The sequence below is a fragment of the Sitophilus oryzae genome, unplaced genomic scaffold (assembly GCF_002938485.1).
Source record: "Sitophilus oryzae breed Bouriz unplaced genomic scaffold, Soryzae_2.0 scaffold_942_pilon_pilon, whole genome shotgun sequence".
NCBI classification, from domain to species: Eukaryota; Metazoa; Arthropoda; class Insecta; order Coleoptera; family Curculionidae; genus Sitophilus; species Sitophilus oryzae.
In genome coordinates, this window is record NW_022147575.1 from 3,075,059 (window position 1) to 3,092,807 (window position 17,749).

Genomic DNA, 17,749 nt, shown 5'->3' on the forward strand with positions numbered 1-17,749 from the left:
GTATATTATTTTATTAGGAGTAAAATTGACATTTTCGTGACGAGGCTGTACGTTGACACGCGTTGTTTTTTACAGGCGAGGTACAAAAAGTCATTTTTACTCCGAATAGAACATGCTATTTTTTTCAAAGGTCACAAATAATTTTTTAAACAATTTGAAACGTTGCAAATTATATAAAAAGATTTAAAAGTAACACCTTATAAATAATCATACAGGGTGGTCCGAACTGTATTCCGGAAACATCGGCAGCATATTCTGCAGTTAAAAATACGTAAAAAAGTTCGTATAAATGTATGTCAAAAGATGCTTAGTTTCGGAGATACAGGGTGTAGAATTTCCATTTTTATTTCGAATTTTTTCAAATAATTTCTGAAGTAACGTCAACATTTGGATGAAAATTGGTGTTTGGGAGTTTTTTGACATGAGAAATTTGATTTTGATGTCAATATGACTCCTACTAGTAGAGGGCGCCACCTACATATTTTTAACTGATTTGAAGAGTAATAACTTTTCGTCTATCTTATAAAACTACTGAGTAAAAACAATACATTTACGGCGTATTTTACGTGAAAAAGGTCTCTTGGTAAAAATAGCTACGAGTAATATGGTTTTCGAGATATTTGGAATCGAAATTATCAATACCTGTCATCATTGACATAAATTAAACATGACTAAATTGACTAAATAGTTATTAGACTGAAATCATAAATTTGAAATGTTTTTGTGCCAAAAGTTCAACAGAAACTGTTTTACCATAATTTTTTGCAGAAAAAATTATGATTAGTTTAAAAAAATAAAAATTTCCCAAATTTATTATTTCAGTGAAATAACTACCGTATGATCGAAAAAAAACAGCGTCCAGCTGGCTTGGAAATGCCGATCGATGACATTTCTCATATAATTTTACATATAAAATGACAGCGAACTTCATTTCATAGCCATCGTTGACGCCGTTTTTATTCGATCATACGGTATCTACTCAACGTGTTTATTTTTCGTCAATAATGACATGTATTGACCATTTCCTTTCTAAATATCTTAAGAACGGTTGCTCGTAGCGATTTTTACAAAGAGATATTTTTTACGTAAAAAGTCACAGAGATGTATATTCTTTCGCTCGGTAGTTTTATACAGATACGGACAAAAAGTTATTACGCTTCAAAACAGTTAAAACACATGTAGGTGGCGCCCTCTACTAGTAGGAATCATATTGACATGAAAATCAAATTTCTCATGTCAAAAAACTCCCAGACCCCAATTTTCATCCAAATATTGACGTTGCTTCAGAAATTATTTAGAAAAAATTGAAATAAAATGAAATTTCTACACCCTGTATCTCTGAAACTAAGCATCTTAGGACTTACATTTATACGAACTTTTTTACTTATTTTTTTCTGCAGAATGTGCTGCTGAAGTTTCCGGAATACAGTTCGGACCACCCTGTATGTCGAGAAACTATGGTTACGCTCAATGAATTTGACACTTTATGTTAGTTTAATAATATATTTTCGTACTTTTGTGCTTAGGCGTAAAAGTGCTTCACTTTTATGCCTAGACGTTAAAATGATATTTTTTATTGTCAATCACGTCGCAAAAATTAATACTTCTGTGACGTTTGAAAAAAAAACACTATTTTAAAAAAAATACCTGTAATATTACTATTTAATATCTATTCAGAACTCGAATTAAGTCATTACTATATCTAAGCAAAAATATAATAACACAATATTCTGTCCAGCCACCCCCATAAATTAATATCGATCTCTTAATGCGTTAATCCCCCACAGGGCAAAAAGGGTTCTAATGAAATAAATAGCCTTAAGTGAAGTGAGACAGTAAATCTATCATGAGAAATATAAACATCCGGTCCAGTTCTCTTACTCTTTTTGTTCTAATCTTTTTGAACGCATCCATCTTTAGATTATCGAAAATGACAACTGAAATACGAGAGTAGTGTAAAAACTATCTTGTACACTTCGCACTAAAAGAGGTTCCAAAAAGAACAATGTTCGTCTGTAGGGTCTGCTAGTAAAAAAAATTAAGCTTAAAGTAGGTCACAACACCGTTAATTTAAACCAAAAACTCGTAATACAAAACTAAAATGTCAAAACGAATGACAATGTCGGGAAATAATAAAATAAATGTGGCAACTTGACATTTTTTACAGCAGAGCTACCACCTGAATCCCCAGCGGGAAATTTAAATTCCAGTTAGTGAGATCATGGTTGGCAACAATGAATTTAGAAATCGCACCATTGATTACGTAATTAAAAGTTTAATTGGTATCGAATATACAGGGTGGCGCCTCTCATACGCCGCGGAGGCTCCAAAGGAGAACACTTTTTAAAAGTATAGAGAGTTCTAGAGGGTGTCCCCAAAAAAAGTTACATATCAAAGTTGTGTTTTTTGTAACGGAACACCCTATATATTAATTGATTTTCGGATTCTGGGAGAAAAATAAAGATGAGTTTTATAAGAGAAGTATATGACTAAAATGTAAGGTTTTGACATATTTGACATTTTCTAGAAATAAAGAACAATTTTTAAATGAAGAACAATTTTTAAATAAAAAAAGAACAATTTTTAAATTACAATAAAAGCTACCTAAATTGGAATTTACCCGGTAGAGCCTAATATGTAGTTAAATTAACTATTGTACTTTAAATCAAATTTAAACTTGATCCAAAAAGTTATACAGGATGAGACAAAATTAATATTGAAAATTGATCTCCTTTAAAAGCATGCTACTCTTTTATTTTAAATAGAACACCCAGTATATTATTCCGATATTCAATGGAGAATTCATGTCTCTTCAAAATATTATTAAGGTTGTCTACCCCTCAAACAAAGATTTTCCTAGATATTTCCATTTACATGATTTAATCTGAGTAGATCATTATTATTTCATAAAATCGAGGTGGCTGTGATATGTCTGACGTTACTTGAACATAATAGCTGTCTAATTAGTCCAACTTTAACAACTAGTTATCATTTTGTGTCAGTTCAAACAAAAAAATTTTTCAGAAATTTGCCGAAAATGCAAGCTTATCCTACATCAGAAAGAATTGATATGATTCTATTAGTTGGTGAATGCAGTGTGCATTCACCAATTAATAGAATACTTAAATGCTCCTGATTTCATCTAGTCTGGGTTTTTTACATTTTTGGATATGTTAAAGACAGTGTTTACAAAACTCGACCGACTCGACCATCTATTGTCAACAACATGAGAGAAATTATTGTAGCTGCTTTTCGAGGTAGAACTCCACATATGCCATTTAAATTGAAAAGATCCTTTTGAGAAGACAATCATTTTATGCAGTTAACAGAAAAGGAAGCATTTTGAGCCTTTTATTTCATCTAGCTAATTTTTGTCACATAATTATAAGTTTATGTCTAGTTTTAATTCTGTAATAATTAAAATATGTTTTAAACGTATACATTTTTTTACTACCGTTGAGTATTTTACTCTACAATCTTTAATTTGTGTTAAATTAACAAAAGGTATATCACACAGCCACCTAGATTTTTTCAAATAATAAACATCTACTGACGCAAAATCATAAAAATTAAAATATCTAGGAAAATCTTTGTCTGAGGAGTAGGCAACCTTAATAATATTTTGAAGATAAAATTCCCCATTGAACACCGGAAAAATATACTGGATGTTCCCTTTAAAATAAATGAGTAACTTGCTTTTAAAAGTGACTAATGTTCTATATTAATTTTGTCTCACCCTGTATAACTGTTCGAGTCAAATTTCAATTTCGTTTAACATACAATGGTTACTGTAATTAAATATCAGGCTATACAAGGTCAACTAAAATTTAGGTAGCTGTTATCGAAATTTAAAATTTACTCTTCATTTTCACAAGATGTGAAATATGTCAAAATTCTTAGATTTTAGGTATATGCTTCTTTAATAAAACTCACCTCTATTTTTTGCCTAGAATCCGAAAATCAAATAATATATAGGGTGTTCCATTAGAAAAAACACAACTTTGATGTGAAACTTTTTTTATGGACACCCTGTGTAATTCTATATATTTTTATAAAATGCTTTCAGTTAACCTATATATGCTGCCAAAATTTCATTTCGATAGAAACTACCGTTCTCCTTGGAGCTTCCGCGGCGTATGAGAGGCGTCACCCTGTATGTAGATATACAGGGTGGTTCGAACTGTATTCTGGAAATTTTGGCAGTATATTTTACAGATAAAAATAAGCCAAAAAGTTCGTATAAATGTATGTCCTAAAACGCTTAGTTTTGGAGATACAGGGTGTAGAAGTTTCATTTTTATTTCGATTTTTTCCAAATTTTCTAAAAAGTTTTTTGACATGAGAAATTTAATTTTGATGTCAATATGATTCCTACTAGTGGAGGGCGCTACCAGATATTTTTTTAACTGGTTTGAAGAGTAATAACTTTTCGTCGAGTAAAAAAATATACATTTACGACGTTTTCTTACATAAAAAAGGCCTCTTTGTAAAAATCGCTACGAGTAATTGTTTTCGAGATATTTGCAATCGAAATTATCAATACCTGTCATCACTGACATGACTAAATAGTTATGAGACTGAAACTGTTTTAGCATCGTTTTTTTTGCATAAAAATTTATGATTAATTTAAAAAAATAAAAATTTCCCAAATTTATTACTTCAGTGAAATAACTATCGACTCAACGTGTTATATTTCGCCAATATGACATGTATTGACTATTTCCATTCTAAATATCTGTTGCTCGTAAGGATTTTTACAAAGAGATATTTTTTACGTAAAGAGTTACAGCGATGTAAATTTTTCCCTCGGTAGTTTTATACAGGTACGGACAAAAAGTTATTACGCTTCAAAACACTTAAAACACATGTAGGTGGCGGCCTCTATTAATAGGAGTCATATTCATATCAAAATCAAATTTCTCATGTCTCAAAACTCCCAGACACCAATTTTAATCCAAATATTGACGTTCCTTGAGAAATTATGTGGAAAAAATCGAAATAAAAATGAAACTTCTACACCCTGTATCTCCGAAACTAAGCAATTTAGGACTTACATTGATACAAACTTTTTTCCTTATTTTTATCTGCAGAATATGCTGCGGAAGTTTCCGGAATACAGTTAATACCACCCTCTATAATATCTTTAACAACCAAATATCGTCCTATTGCTGCCAAAAGTCACTAACTAACATTTTTCCGAACAACCAAATTCCATCACTATGTTTTGAATCGGAGAATCGATTGCAAAAGTCATTAACTACGATTTCTGGCCATTTATGTTTTATTTTAATACCGATTAGTTACTAACTCTTCAATAGTTAGTTCAATACCGAATAGTTACTAATCTTTATGCAATGCAATTCATCTTTAGACGCATTTTTCTCGGAAGTAATAAAAAGTAAGTTAGTGACTTTCGGCAGCAATGGGACGATATAAAAATTTCTACAATATGGCTTACCTCTAATAAAACAAACTCATATTGGTCAATTTCAGGCTTAACTACATCCACACCGTCATGGGCTAATATCTTGCTCTATATTATAAGCTGAGTAGTTTTGACATTTGGATTATTGATAACGGTCAGTGATACATCTGAAAAAAACTATATTATGTATAATTTTTTCATAATTTATCATTTTCCAGCAATATCAAACAAAAGTTTTATCTTTTTATGTCATTAATCCCTTTAAATGTCGTTTAAAATTTCAATATCAAAGATAGTATCAGTGCGAGAAGATATTATTTCACCATTTTCATTACTATTTTGAAGAGAAAAGATTTATTAAAGCCACTGTCGATTTATGATTAAACAGCTTTGCGCGGATGCAGGGCTGTATATCGGTCTGCGGAAGAAATTCACGAAAGACCAGGCGTGTTAGAGGCGATTTTCCCAAGCAAAGACATTAAAATCAATACAGGACAGTATATGCCATAATATATCTGCAGTTCGCCATTTCCATAGAGCCCGGACTCGATGTAGTACGAAGTTCGCTGTACTAAATAGTACGGAAATCAAAGATAATCTAAGCATAATAAAATCTCTTGTAATAAATATACCGGGTGCGTTTCAAAAGTGGCTCATCCCTATAACTTTTTTTTTTCAGATAAAAAAACGAGATTTGGTATTTTAGTATCTGACATAAATTAGGAATAATTGACGTTTTCAATAGTTTTTGGTCACTTCCTGTTTTACCGGAAATGACTACAACTTTTGATTTTTTTTTCAGTTTTAATTTAGTGTTTTTTTACTTTATTTGATAGAAAAGGACACTCTGTGAATACACATCATCTGAAAATAACATTCTGACCTTTGACATTTTCACTTAAAAAATCGTATTTTAAATTTCAATCTAGAGTGTCATGGCTCTGTTAAAAACACTAATTTTTTCAAGGAATGTTGGAAAAATAAATTTGATCATGTAATGTTTTTCGTGTCTTGTCCTGGCCGATTAAAAGATGCCAAAATCGTATTTTTAATTATTATCTCATTTTTTTCAAATGGAACGACCGTGGCTCATTAGCATATTTGGAAAAAGCATTTTTTTACGAATAATTTGGTACCCACACTTGGTATTTCGAGTCAAATTGTCGTTATGAACTGCATATTACAGTTTGAAATAAACCATCTGAGAAAATGTCAAAAGACATGTGATATGTCATTCTATTCAGAGTGTAATTTTCTATTGAATAAATTAGAAAAACCGAGGGTGCCATTTAAAAATCAAAAGTTGTAGTCATTTCTCGTGAAACAGGAAATTACCAAAAACAATTGGATACGTCAATCAATCCTAATTTATGACATATATACTACTGTCTACGCCAAAAACGAACAATTTGAAATTTTCATCTATGTTTATCACTTTGATATTAAGTGTCAGATTTGTCGACAGATTTGTCGCCTTTTTGCCTAGTTTACATGCACGTCACTGCCGCTTGTAGCGAAAAGACTTTGTTAACAACAATTTACCTAAATAAATTGAGTAAAAGTCGAAAAGAAAGACAACAGAATAATATGGATTTTTCTTCAAATTTGAAGCATTCCATCGAAATACCTTGGAGAATGGACTAACAGGCCCCGTTAGCGACGGTATAATTAGACTTTTCCATTTCCCTGCAGTTTCCACCGTTTTCCAGGCCCCGTCATTCGCCGAGAAGAAAGTTTTCCGGATAGGGATGTCTTTAATTCAAACATATCGATATCTGAACTTTTTTTCATAATTATTAAAATACAGTCTCACAAATAAAGACTACTTTGTATGGGAATTTTTTTATATTCATTCGTTAAAGTGTGTAGTATAACATACGGTCTTCTCCTAGGAGATGCAAGACCTTGTCGTTGGTGAGAAAGCTCCTGGTCAGGTGCTGGGGGGAATCCCCCCTAGAGCTTGGCTTGGTCTAACAAGCATCTTACTCATCGTATTGTCCCTGGCTGTAGTGGTTTGGTTTGGTTTGGCCAGGGAATTGCACCAAGACATATAACGATGCCGGACGGGGCTACCCCTGTCCGTCATACCAGGCACCCTCTTCTGACTGTGGTCATGTCTCGCGGGTAGAGGGTGTGGGGGGGGGGTCTTGGCTTAACCGCCTGGACCAAGAGGAGACAACCTCACCAAAAACCTAAATCCTACGATGGCGGGACCAGATCAAAGGGATGCGTGGCTAGATAGAGGACTAGCCATTACTGGCCTCAACCTTGGGGCATCAGGGTGCACCCCATTGTATTTACCCCTTACTTCTGCATCTGGGGCTCTGTAGAAGTGGACCGACTATCCCTAGCGACTCGTGGGAACACTATGAGATCTACTAAACACCACCGGTGAAGTTGTGGTGCGCCCTAGCGACACTGGGAACATTACAAATTAAAGTTCCAAGGGACCAAATCCAAAGGAAACTATAGGAGGGGCGGCTGACACTTACTTGGTATCATCCTTCACAAGTGGCACACAAGCTACCACCTTCTCCAGCAAGGGTCGGGAGCCTACCTCTAGACCCAATAAAAGACATAAGCTACCGTTTCGTCTACCCGGCCTGGGTCAACCAGGCGGGCTAAACGATCCTCTGAGAGTCATTTTTCTTAGTCTTAGCGGAGCAGAAGCACGGAGATACCTCCGACTGCTCCACGAGGAACTTGTATGCTCCAGAGGAAAAAAACGCGAAAACACTCCTCCGAAAAGGGGAGAGTAAAGAAACCAAGAAACAACTTGACTCATCTCCATCAAAGGGCAAGAGAGGGAGCGAGAAACTCTCACCTCTTCTCCGGCAGGGAGAGAAAAAGCCAGGATGGAAAGCCGTCCAACACCGGGAGGCCAGCAGGGACGTATCACCAGCTTTGCCGCTGTTGCTGGATAAGTGAAAATGGCGGTGCTGCCAAAGGATTTCTCAGAGGTTGCTCTGACCACCGACCAGCAAACGTCTCTAGATGAATCTATACTCGACGAAGTGGTGGCGATTTGGTGGTGATTGCGAGGTTGTTCAACAAAGTTGAAGTGGTAAAATTTGTTCCAACTGTACAGCAAACAATTTAAAGGAAATAAAAGAACATATACATTTTATCTGGACATACCTTGGATGCGCTTGACAGAACAGATTAGGGAAATCTGAATAGGTTATATAAACAAAACGTTAAATTTGTAAATAGCCCTACTTAGTTTACTAAATGAAATGAAAAGAGTGCCGTACTCTGGCTAGAAATCGTTAGGGAAAAGAGCATAACAGAGACTACCTTAATCGCTATTCCAAAGAATCCAACCATGATGTTCTGAACTTCAATAAAGAGGCAATGAATCGTTGAATTTGACACTTTATGTCAGTTTAATAATATATTTTCGTACTTTTGTTCTTAAGCGTAAAAGTGGTTTACTTATTACTTTTTATTATTACTTAGCCTAGGCTTTACAATTACTTTTTTATATTGTCAATTACGTCACAAAAATTTATACTTTTGTGACGTTTGAAAAAAAATATTTTTTCAATTAATTAGTTATAGGTAATTACCAAAATTGCGTTAATTAATTTCATAAACCTTAATTAAAATTTATCAACAATACTTATGTCGTTTATCGATTCCCTATAATTAAGCAAAAAGTAGAAAAAAGTGTAAATAGAGTAGCGTGTTATATTTAAGTCATTTTATTTATATTAAGTATTGCGTAGTTTTCGATTTTAAAATTAAAAAAATACGCTTTTGTCATGTTTTGTCCTGAAAGAAAATAATAATTTTGTTAATTTTGCCGACTGCTAAGAGCTCGGCGCGGCAGATGAAGCGCGGGTACGCAAAAATTAAAGTTCCCTAGCTGGCTAGTGCGTCAGCTGTGGTAGCACTAGTCACTGTAGCTAATTTATTAAAGTATCGATATTTTAATATGTACACTTTGTACATCCCTACGCGACGTCACTAATGAGGTTTAGTGCCGCTAGACTTTTCGACATTTACGTTTAAGCTTATTTCGAATCGAGGTTTTTCGCTTTTTCTTTTTCATTTTTGTCTTTTGAACATGGCGAACGGAATTATGCTTAGCGATTGGACGGCCATAGGAAGTAAAAAGAAATACAGAAGCATAACGAAGCCAAGTTTGGTTATATATAAAAGGAGAAAATTGACATAAGCGCATTTTTCTCGGGAAATTTTCCGGTAAAACGTAACCTACTTTTTTCCTATTTTTCACTAGATTCATTTTTTTAAACTTTCTTTTTCTTTCCCTAGTAACTCAATATTCTTGTTTTTTTCCCTTATAAACTGATGTATTTCAAACAATATCTAGACGTAAAAAAAGATTTGAAATTTTCGAGGAATAATAATAATAATAATTTTTTTTTCAAGCGTCACAAAAGTATTAATTTTTGCGACACGATTGACAATACAAAAATGTCATTTTAACGCCTAGCCATAAAAGTAAAGCACTTTTACGCCTAAGCATAAAAGTACGAAAGTATATTATTAAACTGACATAAAGCGTCAAATTCAACGAACGTAATCATAGTTTCTTGATATATAATTACTTACAAACTATTACTCTTAAATATTTTTATATTGTTTGGTTTAAAATTGTTTAAAAAAATATTTGTGAGGTTTGAAAAAAAACCAGAATATTCTATTCCGAGTAAAAATGATTTTTTGTGCCTCGGCTGTAATGTCAAACGTACAGCCTCGTGTCATTTTATATGTAAAATTATATGGGGAATGTCGTTGATCGTCATTCCCAAGTCAACTGGACGCGGTTTTTTCGATCATACAGTACAATTTTACAGAAATTGGCACAGGTGACAATGAAAATGAACCGACAATGATATTGACATGACAACTATTGCTTTTTCGGTCAACTTTCTGGTTCGTGAAAATGTTCTTAGGTTTCTAAAATATTTTTGTTCAATTTTCCATTAGGGCAATCTTCGTTTCTGTGAGTTGCTTTCGATCAATATTCCTTCAGTATATTTGTTTTCAGGTAATTTTCCGGATACAGTAAAATCTACTCTGTGCCCTGTGTCCCATGAATGCTGACAAATCTTTGAATTGTAAAAATCGCCATAATCGAGCAACAATTTATACACTCGTTGAATTTGACACTTAATATCAGTTTAATAACATATTTTTGTACTTTTGTGCTTAGGCGTAACAGTGCTTTACTTTTATACCTAGGCGTTAAAATGACAAAAATTAATACTTTTGAGACGTTTAAAAAAAAATTTTTGATCTGAAGTGAGCGACATTTTGCGAAGTATATTGGTGACCGATGTGGAAAAATGACAAACGCACCCTAGAATTATTAATGTTATCGAAATCAGGCAGAGTTATACAGATTTAGCCATTTAGGATAGGACTTTAATTGGAAATAGGTCCTAGTCATTTGGAAATCCGATTTAAATATTGTTTTGAATTAAAATCAAAAAAATCTGATTTAAATAAAAAAAATCCGATTTAAATAAAATAAATCTGATTTTTTTTATTTTTTTTTAAAATCATGATTTTTTCCAACCCTGCTTTTTAGGGAATTAGTGTCTGAACATATTGTTTTGACTCTATTATATTTACCCTCAGACCAAATTTTGATCTGAATATTTATAACCATCGGTTAAAAAGGCAGGGAAGAATGAGATGAGTGGTGGCCCTCAATATTTTATGATTTTACAAGCCACTATTATAAAAATTTGTAAACAATACTTCAACCCAATTATTTAGTTTTCTACCTGGTAACTTAATACAGGCGACCGTTATTTCCAAATATAAGTAAACTTTAAAAATGTACCGTTACGTCAAATAAATGCCTTAGTTTCGTATTACCGCCTGCGACCTATTTTTTCGGCAAACAATCTCTGGGACCTTCGAAAATGAATAAATTTCGAAAATACGAAGCGCTGCCCTTTGAAAGAAGCCCGTGTTAGGTAAACAGCGGTATTCCGAACAGTTTTAGCATTGAGGAGTAAAATATAATTTTACAGCTATTTATTAGGTATTGTAAAGGGTGTAAAATATTTCTATTGACTATTTTTTAAATAAATTAAAAATAACCGAGTTATTACCTACTTAAAATCTTAAAAAAATGACATCTAGTATTACAAATAAACTAAAAACACAGTTAATTAAATTATACGGTGCTTGACAGTATTCTGAACTGTATTTTTTGAATGTCTGGAATAAATTATTTTCCGTGTTTTTTCCGACATTTTAATAGTAATTATTCCGCTATACATGGTGTCCCAGAAATTATTTAAATTAAAGGGTGGTAGATCTGGCCAAAAGAAACATATTTTCTCTTTACCATTTTTAAAATACATTGATAATAACCAAATTATTTAACTTTGAAAAGTTTAAAAAATAATGGCAACATTTTGAGAACTGCCGGCAGCAATCGATCATCAGCCGCAAATACCAAGCAATTACCTGGATCTCGGATTGTCCGATGCCCAGTGTTGACACATCGACTAGAAAGATTTAAAAACTTTTAGAATAATAATGAATTTAAATTAAAAGAAAAAAAAAATATAATAATATTAGAAAATGGGACTCAGGATGGATAGCAGATCGATGTAACTTTACACTTAACAACATTACAATTGAGGGTTGGAACCTTTGGTGTTACACAGCAAAATAAAATTACACTAAATCACCACAATACACCAAAACCCTTTTACTTTTACACTGGACGCGCGTTTCGCTAACCATGTTAGCATCATCAGCAGATGATTATAAACTGAAAGTTATACTGTATAGTTATAGTAGTAAACTGAAAGTTATGCTGTATAGTTACAGTTTATAATCATCTGCTGATGATGCTAACATGGTTAGCGAAACGCGCGTCCAGTGTAAAAGTAAAAGTGTTTTGGTGTATTGTAGTGATTTAGTGTAATTTTATTTTACTTAACAACATTTCATTTCACTTCGATTCTTGACAGCACTAAAAAATACCCACACGTATTTAAAAATATTGTAAAATATTTATACGTTATAACTGTTGAGGGAAACGATTAAAAATATTTCTTAATGACAGAATAAAGCAGAAGAATTAAGTTAGCATGGAGTACTTATGGAAGAAACTCAATCATATTCAAATCTAGAATGCCTCTCTATCTAAAGAAGAAAACATTCGACCAATCTGTACTACCAGTCATGACCTATGCATGCGAAACCTGCATACTTAAAACGGACATAATAAGGAAACTGCAGGTTGCACAACGCTCAATGGAACGAAGTAGGCTGGGAATAACCAAGAGGGACCGTAAAAGAATAGAGTGGATACGACAAAATATCCAGTTAATAGATGTCATCCACAAAGTCAAATCCCTCAAATGACAATGGGCAAGACAACTGGCAAGAAGTACCGACAACAGATGGACCACAAAAATTAGAGAATGGTACCCACGAGGAATTAAGAGACCTAGAGGAAGATCGACAATAGACAAAAATGTGTCCAACTACAAAGAAAGTATGTGAGGGAGGTTACACCATAATTGGAAATGGTTGAATAAGCTGAAAATGATGATGATGATTTTTTTTGTCGAAATTAACAAATGTCAACTTATAACTTACAGAGTGTGGATAACGTAGGGTGGCAACATAGCATTCTCTTGTAGCACTATAAACAAATTTCCCGAAACAAGCGGCACTCGAAAAGTTTTTTATCATTTTCCGAAAAATATCAACAAAAACATAAAATACTCAGCATTTTAGATTTCACTCGGTGAATAAGTCAATGCGATTTAATGTGCTATTTTATCTAAAAATAATCATTTTGAAATAGAAACTTAAAAAATATTATTTTTGTTATACTGTACGGGGCCTTGTTATAAAGTGTATGGTACTTCCATACACTTTATCTACGTACACAGTACACTAATATATTTTTTTTCCATAGCAACTGAAAATTGCTACCTATTAAAATCTATCAAAAATAGTAGAAAATAGTAGAAAAAAGTAGTACTTTAACTGCAAGGGTAGATTAAATGATACTTTAACAGCGAGGATAGGTTAAAAACTTTATTTTTTCACGCACGTTTTTTAATTGCTTCCATTTTTGAAAATTTTTGTTTTCTTTTTCATTTTCGAAGTTATTCGGGATTTAAATGGAAGTAGTTTGGATATGGCATTTGTCGCCTTAGCCTAAATATCTGTTCGTAATTTATTTACTTATTTCGTTTTGAGCAATTTCTGGCTCCAATTCAATCAGCAATCGACACGAAAGAGAATTAAAAAATATAGACTCAAAACTGACAACTAAAGAGACAGCTTTATTTATTTGTCAAATTACATAGAAACCAACGCCAACCCAGCACAATATTTGTTCTACTCGTAATAAATTCCTTGAAATAATAATTTCTGAATATTTTTTAAAACGAAACTCGCTATGGAAAAAAATATTGTTTTATGCACGACGATAAAATTGCATTATCGTTTCCCAAAATTAATTCACTCGCGATTTCATCGCTCGTGAATTAATCTTTTCGGTTGGCGCTAAAATACCATTTTAACTTCTTTTATTAAGAAATAACTATTTATTATATTCCGGGCTAACCTTATTTTTTCACAGCAGTGTTAAGATTTGATGCGAAAACTCCCTAAATATATCTCAACCCTCAGGTGTATTATTTCGATGCTTTTTAGGTAAAAAATAAATGGAACTAGGTCGCCTATGTTATGTATATAGAAAAAAAACGATTTTTTTTACAAAATTCGTATATCCTGGGAAAAATACTCTCGCCACCCCTTATTCATGTCCCTTTCAACCCTCCTCTGAACAATTCCGCGAGCTTTTTTTGACATAAATAAGCCCTTTTTCACCCGAAAAAGGTGAACAAATCCGAGCCGACGTATCTTGTGATGGGATCGAAATAATTCTGTGAGAAATTTACATTTTTTGGCGTGGTTTTTTATTTTCTCGCAGAAAGCTGGAAGTTTTCTGGAAGAATGGCCGATTTAGGCAACCCTTTTCAAATCTTTTCAGTTTTCGTAAAACGATACTGATCTAAATTTTTATTGTAATAAGGTTTAAGGTAAAAAAGATCTTTTTTGGGATTAACAAAAGGAAATAATTTTGATCGAGACCAGTTGGGTTTGAGGAAACCTTACATTTTAAGGTCTTTTTTCAGTTATTCATTATATTATACGGGGTGTAAATAAATTGTAGGTTGTAGATTGTATGGAAAAGGGGGGGGGGGTAATAACTGCGGCTTCATAGATCTATCGTGTTTCCTTTTCTTGAGTTATAACTAAGTAATAATATGGTGTGGTACAGTATAGTAGTAGTGTGCAAGAACTCTACCAATATTACGGTCTGCCGAATACTTGGAACAGAGTTAATTTACGTTTAAAATTTCCAAAAAAAAAATATTTTTTGCTTAAATTTTGAGCTCTTGCCGAGTTTGCTGGATCTTTTATAGCTTTCCTTTCTTGTAAATTTAATCTACTACCTATATTGCCATATTATCAAGAAATTATGTTTTTAACTAAAAACTAAAAAATTTTCCAACTTTTTTTTTCAAAAAATGCCAAATTTTTTAAATATTTTTTTTTTCGCAAAAAACTATATTACATAATTGTGTTTCTAGGGTCGAAATATACTATCCCTAAAAAATATTTGCACTTATTTAAGACTCTGTCGTATAACAAGTATGACGCGCGTTTATTACAACTATATTACAAATACTTGGGATTGCCATAAACGTAGATTTTATAACAGTAGATAAGTTATTCGTTGTACTAAACCATCACAAATAATTTTCTTCACATTGATTTTGAAGAAGTTTAAAATCAATGTATTAATAATTGCCCAAATTGGACAAATATAACTCCCTTTCTCGTTAATATTAATGAAGAATTTAAAAAACAACAATTAAAAGAAAATATTATTTAATTGTTAATAAACTTTTATAGGCTTGGTGCATTTCAGTTGATTTAAAAAATTCCGACCGCAGCGCTCGATTCGGCAGAAATTAGAAGTTTTCGCTCTGTATTTCACGCATCTCCGATGTTGATAATATTAAAATTGTGGCTTTATTATAATATTTAAATATTTTAGTTTTTAATAGTGCAGTTATTGAAACTACAAAACACTCAGGTGTTGTAACGCTGTTTCGGGTAGTAAAAATTAAGTGAAAAAGAACGTAGCTTTGTGTTATGACAATTTCAAATGTTAATAAAATTGTCGAAAGAATCTTTTACGTGTTAATAAAAGAGGGTAATTACGTGGTTGATGTGTGTAATAACATTCACAAAACTTTTCCGGATATTCAACTCTCTCGAAACAACATTTTATAGCTTCACAGCTTCTCACACCGATTTGATCAAAAGCAAAAATGGATTCAAGAAGCTCCACGAAACAAGTGAGTAAACAAAGTGCTCATTACATAATCCAAAAATTGAATAGGCTAGTATATGCCTATTCAATTTTTTTTGAGCGGATAAAATATAATTTGCAATATTAATGGTATTTTTGTTTTAATCAACTAGTGCTATTTTTTTTGGTTTAGTTTGGTTTGGTTTCTTAACTAATATTATAATTACCTTATACCTTTAAAAAAAATCGTTACAACCGAAATAGCCCCATTTATGTCTCCAGAAATCATCAAAACAGTGTTTTATTAGCTGGAATAATAAATTATAATACAAGTTAGACTTTCTGAAAATATCAAAATATGTACTTACTTTTTAGCCGACCATAACAGGTATGGTAATTAAATGAGTTATTTGGGTCATAAATGACCTAAATACAAAATATTTTTATCGCGTCTGTCCGTCTGTCCGTCTGTCCGTCTGTCCGTCTGTCCGTCTGTCCGTCTGTCCGTCTGTCCGTCTGTCCGTCTGTCCGTCTGTCCGTCTGTCCGTCTGTCCGTCTGTCCGTCTGTCCGTCTGTCCGTCTGTCCGTCTGTCCTTCTGTCCGTCTGTCACACGATAATTCAAAAACCGCTAAACCGATTTTAATCAAATTTGGCACAAAAATACTGTGGTACTCGAGAATCTGGCCATTAGTTTTTGGTGGAGGTGGGGGTTGGTAAGGGGGTATGGGAGGGGGTTAAAAATTTTAAAAAATCGTAACTCCAAAATTACAGTAGCTAGCGAAACGCGGTCTTGAATTTAAGATTAGGAATAATATTTGCAACAAAATTTGTAATAACATCAAAATCAGCCGAAGTAGTAGTTTTTGAGATATTCCGTGTTTCCGTAGTCCGTTTTTGAGAAAATCCGTGTGGAGAACTCCAAACTTCCATCGGGCGCGACCCCAGGTGGCGGATAGGGAAAATAACCGCGGACCAAAATTGAAAAAATTCCTTTACTTTGAAACTAAAAGAACTGCCTACCAACTTTTTATTAACATATTTTAGTATGGGCGGCTATACGTGCCTCCCGGCGCCAATTTTTTATTTTTATTTATAAAATTTTTACAAATTATACTTCCTAACACTTTTATAATAATTATATTATATTTTTTGTATACTCGCTATTTAAAATCTGTGTATTTGTATATGCCGGTTGTTTACGATATTCTCCTATGGTGGCAGCACCGGCGGAGAATGCACAAAACCTATCTAAATTACTTCTAAATTCATTATAAAGCAAATCCTATTTTAGATCCGATACAAATACAAGAGACACGTAATTCAAGGAACACTTGAATTATTTAGTTATAAATTTTAAATCACTAATTGTACATGGCACATGGTGATGCAAGATTTAATATCTTGAAAATGACGCGATTTCGAAGAAGTGACATAGATTGATTATTCCACAGTTCCGAAGAAAAAATCCATAAAAAAATAATTATTTCTTTTACAATAGCATAGTGATTAACAAATTCCAATCTGAAAGGAATAATTTAAGCAAACTATTATGTAACATTACTGGAAAAGCTGAAACAGAAAACTACAAAAAAATCATAGATCATTGAAACAGTTCAAACCACAAAATGTTGAAACAGTTTTGAAATTTGGCGTAAATTAAGTTGATAGAAGTAATTTTTATTTATAGTTTCTTTAGTTTTTTCTTAGTTTTTTTAGTTTTTTTAAAATCGTTTTAACGAAGTTTGCCATCCCAATTAGATATATCAGTCAAGGCTCTAAAACTAAAACAATAAACCAACAAAAGCAAACTTCTATCCATATGTCGGTATATGACATAAAAAATAAGAAAGGTGTAATATCTACACAACGAAGAAGGCGATTTTTGAAGAAAGTGGGAATATTTTCATGTTCTGTGTTGTGGATAGTTAAGGCAGGACTTGCACGCTAAGAACATAACAAATAATAAGTTAATAAACATAAT